Source organism: Carassius carassius, chromosome 12 (genome assembly GCF_963082965.1).
Source record: "Carassius carassius chromosome 12, fCarCar2.1, whole genome shotgun sequence".
In the NCBI taxonomy this organism is placed as follows: domain Eukaryota; kingdom Metazoa; phylum Chordata; class Actinopteri; order Cypriniformes; family Cyprinidae; genus Carassius; species Carassius carassius.
This window is the reverse complement of record NC_081766.1, coordinates 4,108,562-4,136,180: the sequence shown is the minus strand read 5'-3', so window position 1 is coordinate 4,136,180 and position 27,619 is coordinate 4,108,562. Positions and strand designations below refer to the sequence as shown.

Sequence of the window (27,619 nt, the reverse complement as noted above, 5' to 3'; positions counted from 1 at the left end):
TTACCTTTGTAAACACCCTCGTCACTGTTCAATGAAGACGTATCCTCTCGCGTGGCATCCTGGGATTGAAAAACATCCATCAATGAACACTCCAGAATCTGGGCTGAAGCAATAGGACATCTGGGGATTTTTGCCTACCGTTTTATGAATACTGCGGTTTTCGAATGTACTTCTTTCTTAACATACTCTTTTCCCTACTATAAAGTAGGTAAGTAGGCATATTAGAACACAAATTAAGTATACGTACGTCCGCCAACTGCTATTTTTTCACTGTAAACTCTGAAAATAGTTAAATCCAAAAGTATTGTTTAGTGTAAAATTTTTTGGAGATTATAGATAGGCTCTCGATTCAATAAATGATAAGCTGTTTCCTCTGAAAAGCTGTTTATTCAGCGTAGTGAAGCCTCTCCTACATTGACATCCATTAAAAATAACTGCCTCTGGTTTCCATTCCCACATACTTGCAAACCAACCGTTACACTTCTTTGACTAAAGGTTGCACACTTTCCTTCTAGTGAAAGTGAAGTGACATTCAGCCAAGTATGGTGACCCATACTCAGAATTTGTGCTCTGCATTTAACCCATCCGAAATGCACACACACAGAGCAGTGAACACACACACTGTGAGCACACACCCGGAGCAGTGGGCAGCCATTTTTATGCTGCGGCGCCCGGGGAGCAGTTGGGGGTTCGATGCCTTGCTCAAGGGCACCTAAGTCGTGGTATTGAAGGTGGAGAGAGAACTGTACATGCACTCCCCCAACCCACAATTCCTGCCAGCCCGGGACTCGAACTCACAACCTTTCGATTGGGAGTCCGACTCTCTAACCATTAGGCCACAACTTCCCCGTGGTGGCTTTGGCCAAACACACATTGGTGGACGTTTTAGATTTCAGTTTCACTTTTCAGTACAGTGGCTGTAAATCATCTACTTGCATCCTTTGTCTTTCTCTTCATCTCTAACACAACTAATAAACTTCTTAAAATTTAGTTACATTTCTAAAATTAACTGAATTACATATTTAACATGTTGTCAGAAAATTCTGTTTTTCTACTTTAGTTTTGTCACTTTGTAAATGCTTTAGGCCTTTTTATGGTAAAGGAGTATGACGTGTGTAAAACAGGTCTAAATGAATAAAACAAACCATTCTCTCTGTGCAGACGTCAGGTTTGATGAGTTTGAGGAATACAAGAGTATTTAAATTATTTGACCATACTTTTCCTATTATTCTGTTTGACCGTTGTTAGTCTGTAATTTGTATGTAGATGTTTCATATGGACAAATAAGGCAAAGTGCAATCTACCGGTGTACTGGAAATCATGTGATTTATCTGAACAGAAACCCTTTTCCTCTGAGTGTTGCCAAGTCCTCGGTTTTCCCGCGGAATTGGGATACTTTTACACAGTTGTCGCAGGATGTTATTCATTTACGTGGGTTAAAGCGACCCAAACAACGTGATATTTAGCCCCTGGTAGATTTTTACCGGAGGAAACGCCCCCGAAAAGCGACTGGGATTGGTTTGAGTAGCAATTTGGCGGGTTTGCTGTGAAAATCTGGCAACCCTGTGTAACAGTAGCCCACCGTTTCATTTGTGATCAGGGCTTGCCTTGTTTCTCGTCTTCATACACAGTGTGTAATGTTTGAGTTGTTTCAGTATTTTGAATCCTTTTGACTGTCAAGCTTGGATGGATTCCGATTACAACAGGTGATTTTCATTTATTAATACTAATTTTAATTATTTTTATAATGTACATATTTGTGTTATTTTTATACTTGTATTATTAAGGAGAAACCTTTATTTTATTTTATTTAATGACACGATGCATGTGCTATAATATTTCTTTATTTCCTTAATCGTTTTATTTGATGATTTAAATTGAATCATGTGCATCCACATATCCCTTTTTTTCTTTGCTAATGTCACATTCATAAAATTTCAGCTTTCATCTTTATTTACTTGACCAAATATCCATTAATGCAAAGTTGTTCAATACAGTCAATTTCCTGGGAGTCAAAGCTATGAAATATATAATTCAGTTGCATATTATGAGGTGGAGTTGGAGCCGTTTGGTTTCTGGGGACATTGTAAAAACGCTTGAGGTGAAAAACGCTTAACGTATAATGAACGACCAGTTGTTCAAGTTGTCTGGATTTTGATATAAGATTTTGCATACAAAAAGTTCTCGTTGCTTCGTAACATGGAACCGCTGATGTCACGTGGATTATTTTACCGATCTCTTTGCTACGTTTCTGGACCTCAATTAGCCTTTCGCCGAGCCCCGCCCCCCTTAGTTACTGTTGCTACTTCCGACAAACAAATGGTCAAACACGACCAGCGCGACAGATTGCCATGACGGGAAGAGGTATACCCGTGCGTGTTAGTGACCTTTTTTAGAGTAATACCTCCGCGATATCCTCCAGATCGAGGCAAAAGGGGTTACAGCAGTGTTCGAATTGAGGGGGGGCTGGGGGGGTCCGGGACCCCCCATAAGCATCAAGGGACCCCCCATAAGGCCCAAAAAAATGACCTTGGGGGGTCCCCTGGTTTTTCATTAAAACTAAAATAGAAACAATATTTGACATAGCCCTATCTATCTATTTTTTACCAAAGTATTGCGCTGCCGCTCCATAGACTGTAAAAAGTGCCGCTCCCATAAAAAGCTACTTCAAATTAGATGTGCATCTGAAAATACGCTCAAGTGCGCCACACTCTGTTTTCTGAAGGAATTTACAGACTGCGGGCGCGACGTCGCTGTGTGATTGGCTGACAGAGTGATCCTTCGTCATTATTTTACCTCACGATAACGGTAAGATAATATTTCTTTGTTTTATGATTGTTTGGTACACCTAATTTATTGCTACTGAATAAGTGTTCATCTTAGAATCAGAGAGTCACTTATAATCTTGGTCTGTCAATAGTTGTTTTTTTTTATCTTATGATGCTAGCTCACTATCGGCTTGTTAGTTGTAATTAGCCATCTAACGTAATTCTGAGAAAAATAGAATCTTGTTTGGAGCTAGCATTGCACCCATTCTGAATTAAACAAATCATTTTAAATCTAGTAACCTTAACTGCTCAAAAACAGTGTTAATTTAATTAAGGACATTATTACTGATGAAAATGTTCATCAGGTGAAGGCTTTTTTTGTGTCAACGATGATAAAGCAGGGTTGCTAACTCTCACGAATTGTGCGTGAGACACACATGCATTGATTATTACGCCGAAGACAAACATGCAGATCAACCGTTTTTGTTATGAATTGTATCCTATTTTCCATTATTATGTATAGCCTAATACAATTAGTGTAGTATTTAAGGTTAAGTGGAGAAAAGGATTTTAAATTCAATGCAAAGAGGCAAATTAAAGTCATTTTGTGGCCAGAAAAATAATAATTTCCATTTGCAATGCCATTGTTTACCCACTCTAATAAATATACATACTCTAGTTGCTCAAAAGAGTATTGCAGGTCATAACTGCTTACTTATTTTTAGGTTTTGCATTTAAATAAATATTTAGACATGATCAAACACTAGATTATACATTTTAAAAAGATACTCGTATAAGCACACACAAGTGAATATTAATTAATGCAAGAAAATACTGAGTTTAACCCAAGAAAAGTAAGTACAGTAGGCCTATTCATGTGAATTGATAGTGAATCAAAAGATCAAAATTGATTAATGGTCATCAGCATCGTAATCGTATCAAATTATTTCTATTTTTTCCCTCTTGTAGAAACACTATTGTGACAAAACATATATTTAAACATATACTCTCATTCACCACTAAAGAAGTTTACCCAACTATGACAACTTCTGCTTGAAAATATGAAAGGGTTATGTAACTACATTCAAGATAAATTAGTTTTTTTAATGAAATAAAATGCCTACATGTGCACTGTTCAAAGTATATCACCATTAATAACCTTAATAAGTAGCATGAATAACATGGAGTGCTTTCTTAAATATATTCACACTTACGACAACAAATATAATATTACAACTTACATCTTACATTATTTTCTCAGATATGGACAAGGGAAAGAAGAGAAGAGCCATCTTGTTATTTCATAGATTTTTATTTAATTTTACATAGTAAATGCTCAGCTGCAAAAACATGTTATGAAACACACAAAGTAAATTAAATTCACAAGTAAAGTAAAGTAAATTATATTATTATATGAAATAAATAAATACAAATATGTATATTATTGTTTTTTTTTGGGGGGGGGGGGGGGGGGGGGGGGGGGGGGGGGGGGGGGGGTTGGGGGACCCCCCAAGAGCTTTGACTCAATTCGAACACTGGGTTAAAGTATGCAGTGGAGGGGAAAAAAGCGAAATCTGAGAAACACCATGACCTTTACCTCAAAATGCAACCAGCACAGCCTTGTGTACCAGTCATGCTCTTGCACTGCCGGGAAAGTTGTCTTTCATATGTTATGGTCTATTATTGTCTATTGCGTGTAGCTATTTTTATTATTATCTTGGTGAGCAAAGGTTTTAAAAATACAAACTTTATAGGCTAATGTTGGCATTATTGTTTTATTAAATGTCAGCTGCTATGGCGAAGCAAATAAGGCAGAGTCTTTATCATAATTAATTTCGTTATTGCCAAATACCCATCTTAATTTAAAATTTATCTTAATTAAAATGTTCAAGAAAGACTCGTTTTTATTGGTGCGTTGGCCTATTTATAGGCTAAATGAGTCTATACCTAGGGCTATTTAGAGTTCTGAGATGTTACGATGTCACAGAGGACTTATTTTATTTCTTTGTTCAAACTTCCAAGTGGCCTATTACGTTAGTCATGTATAAATTATGTTAAAACATGTATAAATGACTCATTCTTGACAAAAGGCAAAAGAGCTGTGTGCGTGCGTACATTTGAATAATGTCGGGCTGTAAACGGGTTCGGACTTTTAAAAAGCTGTCAATCAAAATGCACTTGTCTGGCTCGGCCGAAATCTTTCAGGCTCAGGTCCTGTCGGGCCTAACTTTTAAGGCCCGATTACAGCTCTATTCTAGTGTCTGATTTACAAACGCGGTGGGCGCACCGCTTCACCATCTTGCTTGGAGTCAAAGTTTGTAGGAACTGCCTCACATAGTAATGGTTGATATGATGTGTGATTGGACAATGGCCGTTTTGGGGGAGGGGCCGGCGAAAGGCTAATTATGGACGGAGGTCTTGAGGGTTTAGAATGACATGAGGGTGAGTAATTACCCAGCCGGCACATGACCGACTTTGAAAAATGTTTAGTGCTAAATGGTTGAAAAAGGTAAAAAAAAACACTTGTAAATCAACATATTTTTATATATATATATATATATATATATATATATATATATAAAAATAAGATGTTGAATCAACTTGTCTTCAACAGCATTCACAATAAATGTCTGCCTTTTAAATTATTACAGGGATTTCTTGCCTACTGTTTTATGAATACTGCGGTTTTAGAATGTACTTCTTTCTTAACGTACTCTTTTTTCCTACTATAAAGTAGGTAAGTAGGCATATTAGAACTCAAATTAAGTATACGTACGTCCGAATCGTGCGAAAATTTCTGCAATTCTCGTCTACTCTTTTATGAACACTGAGGATTCAAACATACTCATTAGCTCGACTACTGCTATTTTTTCACTGTAAACTCTGAAAATAGTTAAATCCAAAAGTATTGTTAAGTGTAAATTTTTTTTGGAGATTATAGATAGGCTCTGGATTCAATAAATGATAAGCTGTTTCCTCTGAAAAGCTGTTTATTCAGCGTAGTGAAGCCTCTCCTACATTGACATCCATTAAAAATAACTGCCTCTGGTTTCCATTCCCACATACTTGCAAACCAACCGTTACACTTCTTTGACTAAAGGTTGCACACTTTCCTTCTAGTGGCTTTGGCCAAACACACATTGGTGGACGTTTTAGATTTTAGTTTCACTTTTCAGTACAGTGGCTGTAAATCATCTACTTGCATCCTTTTTCCTTCTCTTAATCTCTAACACAAGTAATAAACTTCTTAAAATTTAGTTACATTTCTAAAATTAAATGAATTACTTATCTCTATAATACAATGTTGTCAGAAATGTCTGTTTTTCTACTTTAGGTTTGTCAATTTGTAAATGCTTTAGGCCTATTTATGGGACAGGAGTATGACGTGTGTAAAACAGGTCTAAATGAATAAAACAAGCCATTCTCTCTGTGCAGACGTCAGGTTTGATGAGTTTATATAATAAATAGAATAAAAATAAGATCTGTATGTTGAATCAACTTAATGTCTTCAACAGCATGCACAATAAATGTCTGCCTTTCAAATTATTAATAGTAAATTATTTAAATTTATTATTATTATTTTTAAAGCATTTTACAATATTTTAAACAACATACCTATTCTAAAATCTGAAGGTTTATTTTAAATATTATCAACATTAACAACAATGATTGGTTAATCTGGCTTTCATCCAGGAAACAGGACCATGAAAGGCTTTGCGCCTTTCTAAATGTGAAAATATGGTGGTTATTATCATCTTTCTGTGAGTGAGGCGGCTGACTGTTAGCTGCTGTTTTTTAGTTGTTTTTTTTTGTTTGTTTGTTTTTTGAGCGAATTTGAGTCGTGACGTCAATGGAGAGCAAAAACGTCTAAGGTTATGTATGTAACCCTGGTTCCTCGAAGGAAAGAGATGCTGCATCGAGAACGTTTAGGGAATGCCTCCAGTGTGACGTCTCTGTAATGTGTGTAATCAGTCCAATGGATGGGCGAGACGTCATAGGCGGGTGATGTCAGAGACCAGGAAGCATAAAGGCACGAGCGCCGAAGCCAGCAGTCAGCCTCAAAGGATGAAGCAAGCGCAAGCCAGAGATACCGGAAGTGTGGCACTGTGACGCAGCGTCTCATTCCTTTGAGGAACCAGGGTTACATACGTAACTTTAGATGTTCCTCTTCAGGAATTTGAGCTGCGTCGAGAAGGTTTGGGGAACGAGAATGCCCACGCCGCCAGGCTTCAAATCTCTGCCTAGTGTGGAAGAGCACAATGTGAGCCATGTCCCAGGCACCTATCAGCGTCGCCCTGGCAACGGAGGAGATCCACCTGCACTCAATCACCGCGGGCTGATCGGTCCCAGCTGAAAGGGCTCAGAAGAGGACTACAAAAGCTGTACCCGAGAGGACACGGGTGAGAGAGCTCTCCAGAAGAAAGCCAGCTAACATTGTGTCTCTTATCTCTCCAGGAAGCAATTGACCGATCAGCCCGCCACCTGAGCACCAGACACCGATTCCCCGTGCACTCAGCTGGCCGGCAAACAGGATCACGCAGCACCGAGGACGAGCACCGGACACTACTGCCACATTCACGTTCACTTCCACTAATAAACACACCCTCCGGGACTTTAAACATTCATCACAGCCTGCCGTGTGATTCTTCAGCGTTAACAGAGCCCACCAAAGCCAAGACCGCCTTCTCCACCCCCAGTGGCCACTGGCAGTACCGGGTTCTCCCCTTCGGGGCTGCACGGGGTTCCAGCAACATTCCAACGGATGATGGACATCGTGCTGAGACCCCATCAGACTTATGCCGCGGCCTACATCGATGATGTCGTCATCCACTCGGAGACCTGGGAGGACCACCTGGAGCGGCTCCGGAGGGTGCTTCTCGAACTGCGGCGGGCTGGGCTCACCGCCAATCCCAAGAAATGTCACCTGGCCCTACCTGAAGCAAAGTACCTCGGTTTCCGGGTGGGCCAAGCTGGATCTGTGATTAGAGGTAAAATGTCCATCACCTGCTTTGAAATGGAGTGGCACTTACAACGCAGAACCGTAGTTCGCTGACAAACTATGCAATATCATGTTCATAATCGCAGATGATTTGCGGTTATGAACGCGATATTGCGTAGCTTGTCAGCAAACTACGGCTCCGTATGTTAAGTGCCACTCCATTTGAAATCAGGTGATGGACATTTACTGCTAATCACAGAACCAGCTTTACTGACGAGACACACATGACAAGCACATGCAATTAATCGTGCAGCCCTAATATATATATGTATGTATATATATATATATATATATATATAAATATATATATATATATATATATATATATATATATATACTGTTTAATACTGTATATGTTTTTAAAATGGCACAGCTTTTGTAATTTTTAAATACCTGAGAGTACGTACTTAATATCAGTCAGTCAAGCATTATAATATGATATCTGGATAAACAAGTACTATTTAATGATAGAACTTTAGTAATTATAATTCATAACCATGTAGGAATGCACAGACACTTTAACTGAATTTAGGACTGTTGGTGTTGCTTTGTTTGTCATTCAGTGTTTCTGTAAAAAAAAAAAAATTTTTTTAAAGATTACCGTATTTTTCGGACTATAAGTCGCACCTGAGTATAAGTCGCATCAGTCCAAAAAATACGTCATGATGAAGAAAAAAAAACATATATAAGTCGCACTGGACTATAAGTCGCATTTATTTAGAACCAAGATAAAACATTACAGTCTACAGCCGCGAGAGGGCGCTCTATGCTGCTCAGTGGTAGACTACAGGAGCACTGAGCAGTATAGAGTGCCCTCTCGCGGCTGTAGACGGTAATGTTTTCTCTTGGTTCATCTCTCTTAGTTCATTTCTCTTGGTTCATGTCAAACTAATTTTAATAAATAATTCGCACCTGACTATAAGTCGCAGGACCAGCCAAACTATGAAAAAAAGTGTGACTTATAATCCGGAATATACGGTAATAATACTGATAAGAGGATAATAATAAACTAAATTCTACTAACAACAACAGTAAAACATGAAATAAGGATGAACGAACTGCTAGATTCATGAATATTAATCAGGTTGTGTCCATTCGCAGGAACTGATTTGCTGAAATCAAAACAGGGACGATAATAAGTGAGCACCAGCAAATGAGATTGTCGTTTGTGCATTAGTTCCACCCACTACCGGAAAACCCGGCGGTTTTTAAAAAATTAAAAAGGTAAAAACCAAAGGACTTCTGTTATTTTGACAGGAAAATACAACAAAGAACATACAACCCGAATTCCTGAAAAGTTGGGACGTTTTTTAAATTTTAATAAAATGAAAACTAAAGGAATTTCAAATCACATGAGCCAATATTTTATTCACAATAGAACATAGATAACGTAGCAAATGTTTAAACTGAGAAATTTTACACTTTTATCCACTTAATTAGCTCATTTAAAATTTAATGCCTGCTACAGGTCTCAAAAAAGTTGGCACGGGGGCAACAAATGGCTAAAAAAGCAATCAGTTTTGAAAAGATTCAGCTGGGAGAACATCTAGTGATTAATTAAGTTAATTGATATCAGGTCTGTAACATGATTAGCTATAAAAGCTTTGTCTTAGAGAAGCAGAGTCTCTCAGAAGTAAAGATGGGCAGAGGCTCTCCAATCTGTGAAAGACTGCGTAAAAAATTGTGGAAAACTTTAAAAACAATGTTCCTCAACGTCAAATTGCAAAGGCTTTGCAAATCTCATCATCTACAGTGCATAACATCATCAAAAGATTCAGAGAAACTGGAGAAATCTCTGTGCGTAAGGGACAAGGCCGGAGACCTTTATTGGATGCCCGTGGTCTTCGGGCTCTCAGACGACACTGCATCACTCATCGGCATGATTGTGTCAATGACATTACTAAATGGGCCCAGGAATACTTTCAGAAACCACTGTCGGTAAACACAATCCGCCGTGCCATCAGCAGATGCCAACTAAAGCTCTATCATGCAAAAAGGAAGCCATATGTGAACATGGTCCAGAAGCGCCGTCGTGTCCTGTGGGCCAAGGCTCATTTAAAATGGACTATTTCAAAGTGGAATAGTGTTTTATGGTCAGACGAGTCCAAATTTGACATTCTTGTTGGAAATCACGGACGCCGTGTCCTCCGGGCTAAAGAGGAGGGAGACCTTCCAGTATGTTATCAGCGTTCAGTTCAAAAGCCAGCATCTCTGATGGTATGGGGGTGCATAAGTGCATACGGTATGGGCAGCTTGCATGTTTTGGAAGGCTCTGTGAATGCTGAAAGGTATATAAAGGTTTTAGAGCAACATATGCTTCCCTCCAAACAACGTCTATTTCAGGGAAGGCCTTGTTTATTTCAGCAGGACAATGCAAAACCACATACTGCAGCTATAACAACAGCATGGCTTCGTCGTAGTAGAGTCCGGGTGCTAACCTGGCCTGCCTGCAGTCCAGATCTTTCACCTATAGAGAACATTTGGCGCATCATTAAACGAATAATACGTCAAAGACGACCATGAACTCTTCAGCAGCTGGAAATCTATATAAGGCAAGAATGGGACCAAATTCCAACAGCAAAACTCCAGCAACTCATAGCCTCAATGCCCAGACGTCTTCAAACTGTTTTGAAAAGAAAAGGAGATGCTACACCATGGTAAACATGCCCCGTCCCAACTATTTTGAGACCTGTAGCAGAAATCAAAATTGAAATGAGCTCATTTTGTGCATAAAATTGTAAACTTTCTCAGTTTATACATTTGCTATGTTATCTATGTTCTATTGTGAATAAAATATTAGCTCATGTGATTTGAAAGTCTTTTAGTTTTCATTTTATTAAAATTTAAAAAACGTCCCAACTTTTCCGGAATTCGGGTTATAGTTTACATGTAACGCGTCAACTCTGCATGATATGTAAGACTCTCTCTCTCTCTCTTTCTCACTTTGCGCATGTGGGAGAAAGTGTGGCGAGCCGTGTGCCTTTACACTAGAGTTTAAGGTACACCAAATACACAAACATAGGTACGCTGTGCATCCATTGAGATGCGGAACTGAAATATATCACAGATCGCATGATGGAGAGTGAAACTCTGAAGCGCTCATTCAGAGATTGTTCGGCGAATTAATATATATCTGTGCTAAACTTATACTTAGCCTCAAACTCACACACTGGTGAGTAAACTCTGAGAATTTATTAGCAATTAGCTAATATTATACATCATTTAGTCACCAGAGTGAAGATTTAGTCGCATATGCGAGTGATTTACTCGCAATGTAGAGGGCTGGCGCTACAAACACAGGTCCTGTCAGCATAAGCCCACCGTCATGGTCAGTTTTTGCTTGTTGTCCAGCCTAGGACCCCGACTGCATACTAGCTTTGTCCCCTACATGTTCTCAGGCCCCTTGGCGCCTGAACTGTAGGAGGTCAACAAGATGACTGGATACTCGGTTAATATTGTAACCTCGGTTCCCTTAGATACAGAACAAGTACTGCATACTTTGCCGTGCTATACGCAAGGACAGCTCATGTCGTCTCTTCAGTCTAATTAAATCAGCTTGCCTGGGTGAGACAGCTGCTTATATAGCCTGATGCCCCACCCCTTTTGGTAGATTTGGGCGGGCTCACTCACCATGGGCTTGCGTGGCGCCATTGGTTCGTGTCTTTCGAACTCCACTAACCAGTGGTCATGCAGTTTCACTGCGTGATTGAAAAAGGCTTCAGAAACTGGAGAGAAAACGCACTTTCTAAAATCCACATAAGTGGCAAGTGTACATGCAAGACTCAGAAATCCTTAATTACACGCTCAGCTTCATTCCCTTTCTTCAAGTTGGTTAGACCTTGGTTCCTTGGCGAGCGTTTGGAGAGGCGTAAGGTCTCGGGTAAGGTATGGTTCGCCCTATTCCCCCCATCGCCCCTGGAACTGGACGCTATAGCCCACGAATGGCCCTGAGCCAGAATACGGTTGGAAAGAGTGGAACCTTTTCCAAAATGTTTTTTGACGGAGGCAGTGCGCAAGTGTGATTGACATAACGTGAGGTCGAATTTATTTTGTGATGTGAAAATTTTGCATGCAAAATTACTGCCCTGTTTCTTCAAGACCATTTTTCACAAAGGGAGTAACACCTGCCCCTCTTAAATATATGCGACAGCCATATTAGCTAACCACACGTACATAGACGGCATCTCAGTGGGCCATCATCCCCTGGTCCCCGATTTATGCAGGGTTCACGACGGCTGCGACCATTCCACCCTGCGCAAGTTCCATTATGGAATCTATCCTTTGTATTTAAGTCAAATCAAGTCACCTTTATTTATATAGCGCTTTAAACAAAATACATTGCGTCAAAGCAACTGAACAACATTCATTAGGAAAACAGTGTGTCAATAATGCAAAATGATAGTTAAAGGCAGTTCATCATTGAATTTAGTGATGTCATCTCTGTTCAGTTTAAATAGTGTCTTGTGCATTTATTTGCAATCAAGTCAACGATATCGCTGTAAATGAAGTGACCCCAACTAAGCAAGCCAGAGGCGACAGCGGCAAGGAACCGAAACTCCATCGGTGACAGAATGGAGAAAAAAACCTTGGGAGAAACCAGGCTCAGTTGGGGGGCCAGTTCTCCTCTGACCAGACGAAACCAGTAGTTCAATTCCAGGCTGCAGCCTGGATTACGAGGGTTATCAGGACATCCATTTGAGCACTTGAAATCTGTATAAAAAAAAAATAAAAAATAAATCCTGACTCTAAATACAGTAATACTGTTAGCTTTATTTTCCCTTAAGAGAGTTGTGGATTTACAAGCTATTTCTATTTCACCTTCATGCATAGATTTTGTACCAGGATTTGTGAAAGTTTTGCTGCGACCAAGGCCTGACTATGTCCCTAAGGTCGCTTCAAATCCTTTTTCACTTCCAGCAAGTTGTCTTGGAGGCTTTCTTCCCCACAGAGGCGTGGTTAGGAGATCTAAGCATTTGTCCTGTCAGGCCGCTAAGATCTATGTTGATCGTATGATTGATGGCGGGAGTCAACAGTGTTCATTTGTATTCTAAGTAAAAATAAAGGTTGTGCTGTCACAAAGCAATGCATGTCCCATTAGCTGGTGTAGGCTATATACATAGCCAATGAGGTGCACAGGTTCGAGTTGCCCTTAGGAAGTCGAGCTTATTCTACAAGAGTGGTGGCTTCATCGCAAGCCTTCCTTAGTGGATCTTCTGTGGATGATATATGTGCTGCGGCAGGATGGACCTCACCGAGTAATTTTGTCAAATTTTACAGGGTCGTTGTGAGTACGCTCCTTTCCGTTTTAGCAGATGCTTTCCCCGGATCCTAGCAGGTGCGTCAGGCGTGATGGTATAGCGTTCCCATACGGTGATTTCACTGAAGCATCGTTGTGACCTATGAAAGGGAAATCTCGGTTACATATGTAACCACGGTTCCCTGGAAAGGGAACGAGATGCTGTGGTTCGGTCTGTTCTATACCTTGATAGTTTCCTTAGTATCATGAAATCTGAGCGAAATAGCACGCAGCACTCAGGTATGCTATGCTTATACATGCATAAGGTGGTGCCAAGCACTATTACCATACTGTTCCCATACAGTGACATCACCTCAGCATCTCGTTTCCTATTCACGAACCAAAACTGAGTGTAATACACAATGAAGGTGTTCAAGTGGTTCAAACATACAAGTATTTGGGCACAGTATTTGACTCACAATTGAATTTCAGAGAGAACACTGATAGCATTATTAAGCGAGCAAACCAAAGAATATACCTACTGAGGAAGCTGAACTCCTTTGGGGTTTGTAAAAGAATTTTATGTACATTCTATCAGGCATTCATTGAGAGTCTATTAACTTTTTCTTTCTTGGGTTGGTTTATTGGTTTAGCTGTGAAAGACAAAAAGAGTTTGAGCGACATTGTTAAAGTATGCTCAAAAATGACTGGTACCCAATTAAATGATCTTTGTTCTCTCTGGGAAAAAAGAGTGGTTCAAAAAGCAGATAGAATACTTTGCCAACCAGATCATGTGCTCAGGTATGGATTTGTGCTCATGCAGTCAGGTCGGCGGTATTATGTGCCAATACGGAAAACGAATCGTTATACAAACTCATTCCTTCCCTCCGCTATACGACTCTTGAATGAGAACTCATAACTACACAAATGGCTCTTGGATTCCACTGCTTTGTTCTGTCACTGGCAGGTGAATGTGTGTGGTGTGCTGTATGTGTTTGTCAGGGTGTGATCGTTTGTATACATTTTTAACTTTATAATCCTTATATTATTGTGTGCTAATAATTCTAATTTAACCCTTATTGGATGGGTTGGCTGTAGAACTGAATTGCCCCTTTGGGGACTAATAAAGATATCTGAATCTGAATCTGAATATGTAACTGAGATGTATTGTTTCATTTGGTTAACTGTATGTGTATTAACAGGGTTTGTCTAAAATCTCTTAATTTGTGGGAGGACGCCAGTGCACAGAAGCATTTTTTGTTTACATTAGCTCAGAGTTACTGATAGTTTTAATGTAAAATAATGCAATTTACTTCATAAACTATAACTTACATCATTAAAAAGGTCTACGACTAAAGTTTTATATCAATCTTGACTTCGTTTTTCATTTAGCCTACATAACTCCTGGCATGAATTAAGAAATTATTGTGGTATGACTGTGACAAATGGCTGCCCACTGCTCCAGGTGTGTGTTCACAGTGTGTGTGTGTGTGTGTGTTCACTGCTGTGTGTGTGTGCAGTTTGGATGGGTTAAATGCAGAGCACGAATTCTGAGTATGGGTCACCATACTTGACTGTATGTCATGTCACTTTAATTTTGTCCTTCATGACAACTGTGAAGGGGGTGAATTTTTTTATACCTCCGTTTAAATTATATTAAGCCTTAAGTTCTGCATAATTAAGGGCATGGCCACTTGAGTGACATGTGGATTGCCACTGCTGACACTACCGTCAAGCTTGGTGGGCATGGCTTCAGCAACCAGCTCCTGCCTTTTTGTCCATAATCAATAAATCATTATTTTTTAATTAATCAAATTATGAAAGTGTCATGACATTCAGCCAAGTATGGTGACCCATACTCAGAATTTGTGCTCTGCATTTAACCCATCCGAAGTGCACACACACAGAGCAGTGAACACACACACACACACACTGTGAACACACACCCAGAGCAGTGGGCAGCCATTTATGCTGCGGCGCCCAGGGAGCAGTTGGGGGTTCAATGCCTTGCTCAAGGGCACCTAAGTCGTGGTATTGAGGGTGGAGAGAGAACTGTACATGCACTCCCACCACCCACGATTCCTGCCAGCCCGGGACTCAAACTCATAACCTTTCGATTGGGAGTCCGACTCTCTAACCATTAGGCCACGACTTCCCTTAATTATACTACTCTACGCACCTCCTGACATGCTCTGGCACTCCACACATGAGGTAGTCCTATTCCGCTTGACTTCACTCACGTGATTGGTCGAGATAAGAAGTGATCCTGCCTGGGTAGTGAGTTCTATATAATGTAATTTCTAATTACCCAGACACTGAGGCTTTTACTCGGAGTATAAGTCCTTTTTACCTGTTGAAATACCCATAAAATGCAGTTTTACACTTGCCAAATGTGATTACAGACTCTGCTTATTGAGTGAACAGTTCTTTCTGCCTCAGAATGACTTGATTTTATTCATGGTTGTTATATTTGATACCTTGGTTACCTCATTCAGTCCTTTTTACCTGTTGAAATGCCTTTAAATGGTCAATAAAACTCATAAAATGCACTTGCTAAAAATTTATTAGAGACGGCAATCATATTTTCGGCAGACGATCAATTTTCGGCACAACACCGGTGTGTACCGGCCCACTTCAAGCACTGGTTAAACCAATTATGTATTAATCCACTTATGGCTTTTTACGTAAGATGGAATTCTATGGGAAAACTCTATTCTCTATTCACTTTATCTGTGGAATAAGGGCTCGTTCTTTTGACAGTGTTGTGTAACAAACAACAGTCTTCTTGAAGTTGTAAAATAAATATCAAGAAACATAGTTCCAAATGTCAAAATAAAACTTTATTGAACACCGCAATAAAGCTGAGATGACGGCCGCCGCATCTGAATCTCTGTCTGTTCGCGCACTCGTTTTATACTCTTATCTCTTACCAAAGTTGGTAGTTTAATGGTGGAACTTTGCTAAATCAATCTTTTTGTTAAAACTTTCAGTCTGCCTCTTCCTGTTGGTTGGTGGTGGTCACATGAGACATTTATCAAATCGGTTTACTGCTACTTGTCAGCTTCTGGAAAGTTCACAGGGTTACTTAAGTTCACAGGTACAATTCAATGGAAACTACCAGTACTTCTTAATGGGAAGAGCTTTATACATCCAATACTCTTTAACACTATCAGTACTGACCAATGGGAGGGCCATTATACATCCAGTCCTCTCTAAGACATCCAGTATTTGGGAATAATTCAGCATATTGATCAATATATTGATTGTTTTCATGGTCATACATAATATTTTAAGTAAGATAATACCATATTGAGTAAATAACATAATATAAAGTAAAATAACACAATAACAGTAGTTAATGTTTATTACAAGTAAGGTTTGACAACAATTTCCCTGGTCGATGTTTAGGTACATTAAGCGTTTTTCATGATAAAACGAATTTCAATGTCCCGGTTTCTGGTGTAGACTTTTACCATGTACTAATCCAAACAGCATTTAAATCTCTTTCTTCTTCTTCTTTTTTACATAAAGCGTAATTTGCATTTGCAGATGTCACTTGTTTTGATATTTTGTATCTACAATGAAAGTTACGTGTGACGCAAAAAAAGTGATCAAATAATTTTTTTATTTATATTGTCTGTGGTTTATCTGATCCACCAAACCTGGGCAATGTTAATTTTCCTTTCCAGCCATATAATTATGGATCAAAGTACAGATGATGATGTCATGGACACCACTCCAGAACCATATGGAGATTCAGAGGATGTCATGGACATTTCTTCAGTGTCACATGGAAATCCAAATGATATCAATCTTCCAGTGACACATCAATATACAGCTAATGTCATGGACAATTTTCATGAAACAAATCAAGAAGCAGATGATGCCTTGGATCCAATGACACATAAAACCCCAGATAACATGATGGACAACCTTCCAGTGATACATGATGAAGACTTAACTGTTAAAATAGAATTTCAGATACAACCAACTTCATTTCTTTCCGCATCACATGATCAAGACCATGGTGTAAAGTCTCTTGGGACCTCAAATAAAGCACATGGAGAATACAAGGTAAATGTGATAATACTCTTAAATATAAAAGGTTTAAAAGCAGAATCTTCCAGTGAACAGTTCTTAAAACCCAAGTATATATATACCAAAATGGTATAATTAGCAAATTTTGTGCTTAATGCTCTTTAATTGTGTGGAAGTTGCGCTGAGTTCCAACTAAAGATATATGTGTATTTGATTGTGCCAAACTGGAACTATTGCAAGTATACAAGGTACACTTAAAATATTGTAAATTTAAAGACTGATATTCAGAAATCATTCAGTCCTTAATAAAAGTGATATTAAAACATATTTTAGGCACATTATTAAAAAATGTGCATTGTGCAATAAATAAATACTCCAAATAAAGTTAAATTATAATTTTGAAGATAAATGTCTTTTTAAAGTTTTATTGTTCTTGCACTCTTAAAAATAAAGGTTCCAAAAGAGGGTTTTCACAGTGATGCCATAGAATAATCAAAGAAACCTTCAGTGAACAGTTCTTAAAATAATACATTTTTTCTCAGTGTAAATTATATTTCATTAATCTAAATAACCTTTTTGGACAAAAAAAGTTACCTTTTGTGGAATGGAAATCAATGCAAGTAAAGATCAATGAAGCATCAATGCAAGTATGATCCTTTATTTTTAAGAGTGTTCCTTCGTTTTACATATACTACATGGCCCAATGTTCTAGAAATTGTCCATCTAATTCAAAGATTTAACTGTTTCACCTACAGTGTTTGTATTAACAAGCAGTCATGCAGAATAAACATAGAAGTGTGATTTTCAGATGCATAAACATTGTTACTCTTGCACAATTAAACAACCTTTAATAAGAAACAGGTCATTTCTTGTTATCTCTCCAGGAGGATGTGAAACCAGTAGAAGAAGGGATTAACCCGAAACCTGATGGTAATGCAAACATTGTAGCACTGTGCTCAGGCTTTAATGATTCATCTCACAACAACACGGGTAAGAAATGCAACTGGTACAAAGTTCTGTCATGAAACTCTAGATGGCACAGGTCTATAGGTTCTAACTCAATCTGAAATAACCACATCATTATTGGCATGGCACTGCTGACTGAATCTAGTTGCAGCTTGGTGCACATTGAAAGACTCATCCAGTACTTGCTGTAGCAGTTGCAGCGCACGTCAGAAACTCTCTACCTTCCCCAATCTAGCTGTATAGATATTTTATAGGATTATTTCATGTATGGTATATATGCAGGGTTATTTCATATATGTTATATGTGCAGCAGCAGTATTTCTTACAAGCTCACAGCAGCATGTATGTGGATGTATTGGCAGTAACAAGTCTTGTTAAGTCTTGTTACACAGCAGCAGAAGCATTGCAGATCTATTCCACCAAGACCAAACACATTAACAATGTCATGTATATTACCATACTAAACTTTTCATGACAGAACTGTATATATCAGTAAGAAACACTATTTCATTAACATATATTTTGGTGTGTTCTTACATTCTCAGAGTTTGAGAACAGCTCTGTGTTGTTTATTTTTAGATCACAATGATCCGGATTTGACTGTTGCATTATTTGGAAGCTCTGATGCTGTCCAGTTTGGATGTGACAATGTTCTACTTGGAGATAAACAACAAAATGCAGAATTTCAAATTGTCATTCAAAAGAGGAAGATATCAGAACATTGTGTCTCAGTGATCAACATGATTGGCTCCCATGAGACTGATCTCAAACCTCTCATTCATGATTTTGGTCAACTAGTGAATGAAAATGAAATCCATGCCTTCATCTTTGTTGTGCGATTGGGCCAATTAACAGATGCTGATAAGATGGGCATTGAATGGCTACAGAGAATATTTGGTGACAGAGTTCTTTCATTTGTGATTATTGTCTTCACCTATGAGAAAGAGGAAGAGTGTGACACTATAATAGATGACCTGAAGAACAACTCTGTTCTGGAGCAGCTGCTAAACAAATTTGGGGGAAGATATCATACCTGCAGCAAGATCATGAACAAAAAATCAGAGATGAGAGAACTGATGGACAAAATCAAGCATCTGTTCACTGACAATAATCAGCAGTGCTACACCAGAGAGATGTACAGCTCTATGAAAGGCCTGGAAAACAGTGAATATCAAAGTGGTAACACAGCTTCATTTTTGGCTTACATTTTTTCACAACTTCATTACAAAATTTTAATTCAAGATTAAAAAAATAATAATGCAATAAATTCAAATATTATCAATATTACGTAAGTTTTTGTTTGTGGAATTATGCATATTTTTTATTTTTATTTAACATGATCACATTACTATTTGTAGGTATTCGTAAGTGTGCTTCAAGCACAGATATTGCTTTATGGGGAAGCACGCACCCACTCTTCATAAATTGTTTTAAAAAATCATGTATTCATATCAAGCTTTACAAAACACTCAAACAGACTGAAAGTAATCACTGAAAGTAATTACAGCTTCAGTTCAGTGAGTCAGATGTTGATTCAGATAAATGGAGTTGCTCATCCCTGCTACAAGGTATCATAGATTAAAATCTGTGAAAATAGTTTAATAGATTGACTTGTGGTAATAAAATAGTGGATTAAAAAAAGCATTAGTTTTAATAGAGATTAATACATTTTGATCAGTCTGTAAAGAAATCTTTAATCTCCAAAATGCTTAAAAATGAATGTGACATTAAATGATCTTTATTTATCTTAATGATATTGAAATCATATAAACAGTATATATCAAGTTGCAAGACATAACTGAGTGTTGCCGCTTTATTAAGGCATTTGTTAGTGAATCAATATATTTTAGTCACGCTGAATGTTCAAAAGAATCTACACACATCCATTTGTACTTAAATTTAATTAAATTAAATTAAATTTATGCATTTAGCAGACGCTTTTATCCAAAGCGACTTACAGTGCATTCAGGCTATCAATTTTTACCTATCACTTGATATGTATTATTTATTATTTTACCTATTACTTGAATCTAAAGTTTGGTTGTGCTTTTTTTTTTTAATTATCTTAAAATAACCTCTTATTAATATTTTTCTCTACTTTAATAAAATCAAACAGTAAGCATCAGCGACACTAATGCACAGACTTTGGGGAGCCTGGTCCAGACTGATAATGGAGACAAACAAAAGGTAAAAACTTTTATGCAGAATCACCAGGCCTATTTTTTTTTTTTTTTTTTTTTTTTTTTTTTTTTTTTTTACCAGAGAATTATTCATATTTTAATTAAGACTATTCCACTATTATCACAAAAGTATTCATACGTTGCAGTTTTTTTTATGCAGTTATGTTTGCATAGACTTCTAAAATTTGCATAGCATCAAAATATAAACATAAACAACTTAGAGACGTACAAAAATTAATCCTCATTGAATTTATAAGTATTGGATATCTATCAATTAATGTAATAAATTTGTTGATTCTATTGTATTTATAATCATTGAGATTATGTTACAGCCCTTCCATGGCTTACAAAATGGGAAGGACAACATTAGACCATCTGTGGGTGCACAGGTCTCACCACAGTGATTCGTAGTATTGCTGATGAAATAGCTTTTGGAGTTATTTGTGGTCTACTGAAAGTAATTTATTAATCCATTAACACTTTTAAAATTCCTTTTAATGATCGATGGATGAAGGGTGAGTAGAACAATGTCACGTGATTGCACCTACACAGTTTAACACAGTTGTTACTCCTATAATTTGTGCAAAGTGTCATAGGGCATGAAAAGGGTGGATTGTAGGCCTATATTATAACTAAAATGATTGTCACTGTATGTTTATCTGCCTGTTATGTTTTTTAGATTGTTTAAAAGTGCTTGGTTTCGGATATAGGATTAAGGGATCTAAAATATATCTAGAAATAGTAAAAATGGAGCCTCAGATATATTTATGATATCATAGATTTTATGTTTATATAGATGTAATAAATAATACCTTCAAATGTTAAATACCAATAAACATAACAGTGAGAACAGGGAGCATATTCATATTTGTTCATATGCTTTTAATGTATTACCTTTTCAAAAAAAGTGTACAAATTAACATTCCTTTTTCAATTATTCTATTTTATGGTACTGTATTTTTCAGCTATCTGCAGAAAAACTCATTGGGAGGCTTCATCTTGAAGGCAAACTAAGAACTGTAGACTTTCTTAAGCCAATTGTACAATCACAGTCCCAAGAGTTTTATGCAGAAGAGCAGTTGGCTTCAGTTTTTCTACAGAAATTGATGATGATGGACTACAGAGCAAGATACCTTCGGATAAAAGAAAATAATGAACAACACACACAACAAAGGAACAATGACCCATCTGAAGATGATGCTGATGCCTTTGATAATATTTTTGGAGAAACTGCTAAACCCTCAGATGAAACAAACAAATCAGATCCTGTCCACTTGATGGATGTTCAGATGGCTGTGTTTCATTGTGCTGATAGTTTCCTAAAGCAGCTCATCGTGACTAAACTATCACAGTGTCAGTTTGCTCTGCCTCTTCTTGTACCAAATCCATTCACACAACAGATTGAGTTCCCGCTCTGGACATTTCGTCAAATCAAAAAGAGCTGGAAGACAATTGATGATACAGGTAAAATCTCTGGCAAATTCCTGCCAGTCTACAAAGCAGAAACCCCAATGGTGGCATTCTTTAGGTTTGGTCCTGCATCCTCATCCAAGTCTCAACTAATGAACAGCCTGATCAATGGGAAACACAACACATTCTTCCACAGGAACTGCCCAGGCAGCAGCAGAACCAGAGTCCTGATGGATGGAGTGGTGGAGATCGCTTGGTACTGTCCTTCTGGAGAGAAAACAGACAGATTTAATCATTGTGTTGCGTTCTGTAACCTCCATGGTGATGCAGGAGCCCATGGAAAACAGCTGGATATCCTGACTGAAATGGCCTCTGTAAATGTTGCTATTTTACCACAACTTGACAAGAAAGACAAAAACATGACCAAGATCCAAACCTTCTACAAGGACTCAAAGCCACTCATCTGCCTTCTTACTGACAATGATTCTGCTCTCGCAGAAATGCGGAAAGGGAAATACAAAATTGGTTTGAAAGGCAGAAATCAGTCAGATGTATTTGAAGAAATCAGAAGAGCTATAAATAATGGACTCTCGTCTACCAAATCATGTTCCTTCTTTAAGCTTGGAGATATGTCCAAAAACAACAATGTCAGAGTAGATGAGGTCAACGATGATGACTGCAGGAAAGGAAAAGAAGCAGCGCTACAGATGATAAATTTACTGAAGGATAAAGATCTGACTGAAATCAAAGAATCATTCCTGCCATGTCAGGGAAACCTGTGGCATCAGTGGTGCCAGAAGAATAAAGAACTTCATCGACCTACATTAGGAGAACTACATAAGGGAAACAACATTGAAAAGAACAAAAGTTTTAAAAAATCAGAAATGCACAAAATCCGTGGACTGCAGCAAACAACTGTCTTAAGTCACTTTATGAAAATCTTTATTCAGAAACTAAATTCACCTCTAGGAAATGAAGAGGCATATTTTCTGAAATGGCTGGGCATCCTGCTAGACAATTACACTACTGAAAGTCTTTCATCCCTTCTTCGTGAATATGATGAAAAATGGTCAGCAGTCCTAAATCTTAAAAAGAAACATGATAAATCACAGCAAATGACAGCAGCACAAGTTGAACTTGAAAGAGTATCTGAGAAACTACAAGCTGCAACCTTTGGCTTGGAGCACATACTGAGAGAGATCGGTCAGATATATGAATCATGTTCATCTGTAAAGAAAAACAAAAAAGACCTGAAATTTAACTTCTCCTCTCTTCCAAGTCTAGGAGCAGAGATGATGATCTCTGGATTTCCACTGGAGCTGATGGATGGCGATGTAGCCCATGTTCCTCTGATCTGGGTTACTGCTGTTCTTGATGCACTCATCCAGAAACTGGGAGACCAGAGAGTCTATGTGTTGTCAGTTTTAGGGATTCAGAGCTCTGGGAAATCCACCATGCTGAACGCCATGTTTGGACTGCAGTTTGCCGTCAGTGCTGGCAGATGCACCAGAGGAGCTTTCATGCAGCTGGTCAGAGTCTCAGAGGAGATGAAACAACTGCTGAAGTTTGACTATATTCTGGTTGTTGATACTGAAGGACTTCGTGCCCTAGAACTGGCCGGAAGGTCAACAAGAAATCACGATAATGAAATGGCCACATTTGTTGTTGGTCTTGGAAATATGACTTTGATCAACATCTTTGGAGAAAACACAGCTGAGATACAGGACATTCTTCAGATTGTTGTTCAGGCCTTCATGAGAATGAAGAAGATCAGACTGAATCCAAGCTGCATGTTTGTGCATCAGAACGTTTCAGATGTTACAGCCGGAGAGAAAAACATGGAGGGAAGGAGACGACTGCAGGAGAAACTGGATGAGATGACTAAACTCGCTGCAAAAGAGGAAGACTGCGATAAAGAGTTTTTCAGTGACATCATTGCATTTGATGTTCAGAATGATGTGAAGTATTTTGCACAGCTCTGGGAAGGCAGCCCACCAATGGCACCACCGAACCCTGACTACAGCAGAAATATTCAGGAGTTAAAGGACAGCATTCTCTCAAAAGCTTCCAAATCTAATGGCATTACACTGTCTCAGTTCAGAATGCGTGTTAAAGATCTGTGGAATGCACTGCTGAATGAAAACTTTGTGTTCAGCTTCAAAAACACACTTGAGATTGCAGTATACAGAAAACTGGAAACTAAATACAGTGACTGGACGTGGAGCCTCAGAAGTGCCATGATTACCATTGAAGATAAATTCTACAACAGAATTGCGAATAGAAACATTAAGGTTCAGGAAAATGATTTGTTGACTGAAATGAGAAAGACAAAAGAGCAGGTGGAAAAATCAATCATGTCTTACTTTGAGGAGGACAAAGACAAAGACATTCTGTGTCAGTGGCGAGGAAGATTTGAAACCAGAATCAAAGATCTTCATGATGACCTTGTGATGGGAACAAAACGAAAGTTGGATGAAGCAATTGAACAGAAAAAAGCCAGGGAGCAGCTGGATCAAAGAAGGACAGAGTATGAAACCAAGCTTTTCAGTCGGAGCAAGGAACTAGCTTTGAGCCTGAGAATTAAAGGAATAGATGAACACATGTTGGAAAAGGAGTTTGAAACAATGTGGAGTAAATGGGTCACTGAAATGACCAAAAACACACCTCCACTGGCAGACTTTAACTTTTGGGAGGATGTGACACGGATATTATCTGAAATCCATGAACTGACTCTTGTAGATGAGTGCTTAAAACAAAAAAAACTATGAACTGATAGACCGCCGGGGTGATTATTGTGACTACATGATACTAAAGAAGAATCTGGAGCACTCTGATGAAACAGCATCTTCAGGTGAAGCTACTGAGAGCTCTAAGAAAAACAAGAGTGGGATGTTCAGCTGGTTCAGTCAAAAAGTTATGTCAGGCATAGAATATTTTAGATGGACTCAAAAGCAACAAGTAAATGCTGAACTTCATTACTCAGTAAGGGATCTGACTCACAAAATTATCCAGGAAACTGAAAGGATAGTGAAGAAGTCACCAGTTGGAACACGAGGCTACAATGAGAGTTTTGTTCAAGAAATAACAGACTGTGTTAAAAAATCAGTAAAGAAACATCAATCCATGACCCAAAAATACAAACTGAAAAGGGAGTTTACCATAGATCTGAGTCTCCATGTGTGTGAGATTGCCAGAGAGACTTTCACTAACCACCACAAAGAATTCAGAGAAGCAAATGACCCAAGACTTTATCTTAATAAGCAGAAAACTCAGTATTGGAACATCTTCAAGAACTACTACAAAGGAGCAACAACAACAACCATTATGAGTGAATTAATTTGCAGCAAACTTGAACCATCTATTCTACAAGCAGTTTACAATGAAACTGCTAAAGATTTGGCCACACAGATGAAGTCTCACATAAAAGCTTTACGTGAGAACAGACCAAATCTGGAGAAACACATTCTGAGATCCCTTGCAGAAAAGGAGGACTTTGAGCAATACATAGAATACATACACAATCCCAGAGAACACTTCAAAAAATTCATAAAGAATGAAGTGGAAAGCTACTTCACCAAACAAAACAAAATGATTCTAAATATTTTCAAAGGAAATCTAAAACAAAAGGAGCAGACTGTAAATAATGCAGTGCAAGCAGCTACAGTGGAGGCCAAGAGTGAGAGTGGAGACGGCAACATGTGGTTCAGATGCTTCACCACAGCCCTGACAGATGAGCTGAAACTCACAGAGAACTCATGTGGTGATCTCAGTGAAATTAAAGATTTAGATTTTCTCAAGACCTTTTTGAGTGACAGTCTGGAGAAGAGGATGACAAACCTACAGAACAGTTTTAAAAACATTGATGACATGAAATTGGAGATGTGCAGGCAAAGACCAGATGAGATTTTGATTGAGCACTTCTGTCAGTGCTGCTGGGTTCAGTGTCCTTTCTGTAAAGCTATCTGTACCAACACAATGGAAGACCATCCTGGAGATCACTGCGTTCCTTTCCACCGGAATATTGGTCTGAATGGGTGGTCTTACAGAGGAACAACAAACTTGTCTATAAGCATCTGCACAACAGGAGTATCGAGTGATCGATCCTTTTACCCAAATTCCACAGATGAAGCAGTTCCCTGGAAAGAATACAGAAGAGGAGGTCCTAAATATGCTAACTGGAGCATCACACCTGACAACTCTGAGCTGCCGTACTGGAAGTGGTTTGTGTGCAGATTCCAAAAAGATCTGGAAACATACTACAGTAAGACATTTCAGGGATATGGTGAGATTCCAGATGAATGGAAACAATACAAAAAAAAGGAAGCTCTGGAGAGTTTGGATAAATACATGTAATGGAAAAGTAAACAAATGGCACTCTGTCAGCTCCCCGGTTACAGATGATATTTGTACATCCTGTTTCAAACATCACTGTTTCCGAACTGATATATGGAGTACATTGTGATTTGATATGATAGTTTTGTTATAAACACTGCTGAGCTTTTCATTTAAATGCACTGTAGATGTGTTGATCAGTACTATCAAAGTAAAGAGAGACAAACGTAACTGTTAAAATCAGTGAGAAATGTTTCATAAGTTCCTCAATCAAAATGATTGATGATCTTTTATTTTTGTGACTTTCTGTGACTTCGTAGAATTTTTTTGTGACTTCAAATTGGTTGATGTTATAATGCAATGTAATGCTTTGGCTCTGACTGGAATATAACAGATAAATTTGACTGTGATGTACAATCTGAAATTTATTTACTGTTGTTGTTGTTTTATAATGTTGTATCTTATATCTACTCTGGATGAAAAGCCAACCACTTTGTTCTGCTTACCATAGATGAAAATGCACCATGGTTTTCTAATTGTTAACCACTTTAATCTTTAGAATATTTTTTTTTTTACTCATGTATTCGTGCTTTCACTTTGTTATCAGACATATTGTAGTTCTACAGGTTTTATTAAATTCGTGATGATATTCTAAATAAAGCTGAGTGAATGAAATGAAATTTCAAAATGTTTTTGTTTGTTTTTTAGCTCATAACTTACATATATCTATGTATAACAGAGGTATGTGAAGACTAAGTAAAAAGCTCTTTAATGTAAATGCTTTTATGTGCATTTTAGCTTTAATAGTAACAGACAATATGTAAATAGAGCAAGTTAACGTGTAATAGAAAATACACATTTTAATAAAATTTTAACTGCAACAGATATTTTTAATGTATAACAGTATTAAGTAATTTATTAGTAATTTAAAACATTCATCTCATCCACACTTTAATATCAACAGTTGTGGCAAATGTCTGCGGTGCATGGGGCGCCGTTTGTAAAGCGGCTCACGCTGAAAATAACAGCAACATTTTGTCACATTTAGCTTCAAACAATTTAAAAAAGTTGGTATAAATTTTTGACAGTCACTTTTTAGCACATTTACAACAATATTTGTCAACTTAGAGATATTTTAAATAGTTAAATATAAATATTAAATGTTATACCTAAATGTTAAATCTAAATGCTAAATCTAAATGCTAAATCTAAATGTTAAATCTAAATCTAAATGTAATAGGCATTTTTCATATTCATAGATCTGTAAAATAAATTAAGCAATGGTATAAAAAGTTACAATCAAGCTAAAATATTAAGGCCTGTAGAAATTGATTTCACAGAGGGAAAAAAAATTAATGTCATTTTGATTATCAAAGATAAAACAGTTTTAAGGGATAAAATGATTGACTAGAAAGTCAAAGAGTAGTAATTTTAATTAATTTTAAAGTCTCCGGAGAGAATATGTGCTGCTCATGGCTGTATTCACAAAACTCATGTCTGGACTCCTCTTTTTCATCTCCTGGCACATCAGTTCCCTTTCGTGTTCCAGTGTTTTCTGGTCTTTTCCTGAAGGGTGATCTGGGAGATCATTAAAGATGCAGTTATGACATATATCCCGAAGCTTGACTAAGAGTAACGTTACATGCTTTTAGAGCACAGTATATTTTTGCGATTTGTATGGACACAGGTT

At 37.9% G+C, this 27,619-nt stretch overlaps 1 pseudogene; it reads left to right on the top strand.

Annotated features, from left to right (window-relative positions):
- The first annotated feature begins 1,610 nt into the window (after positions 1-1,610).
- LOC132154516 (interferon-induced very large GTPase 1-like) lies at positions 1,611-26,126 on the top strand (annotated as a pseudogene).
- Positions 26,127-27,619: the final 1,493 nt, after the last annotated feature.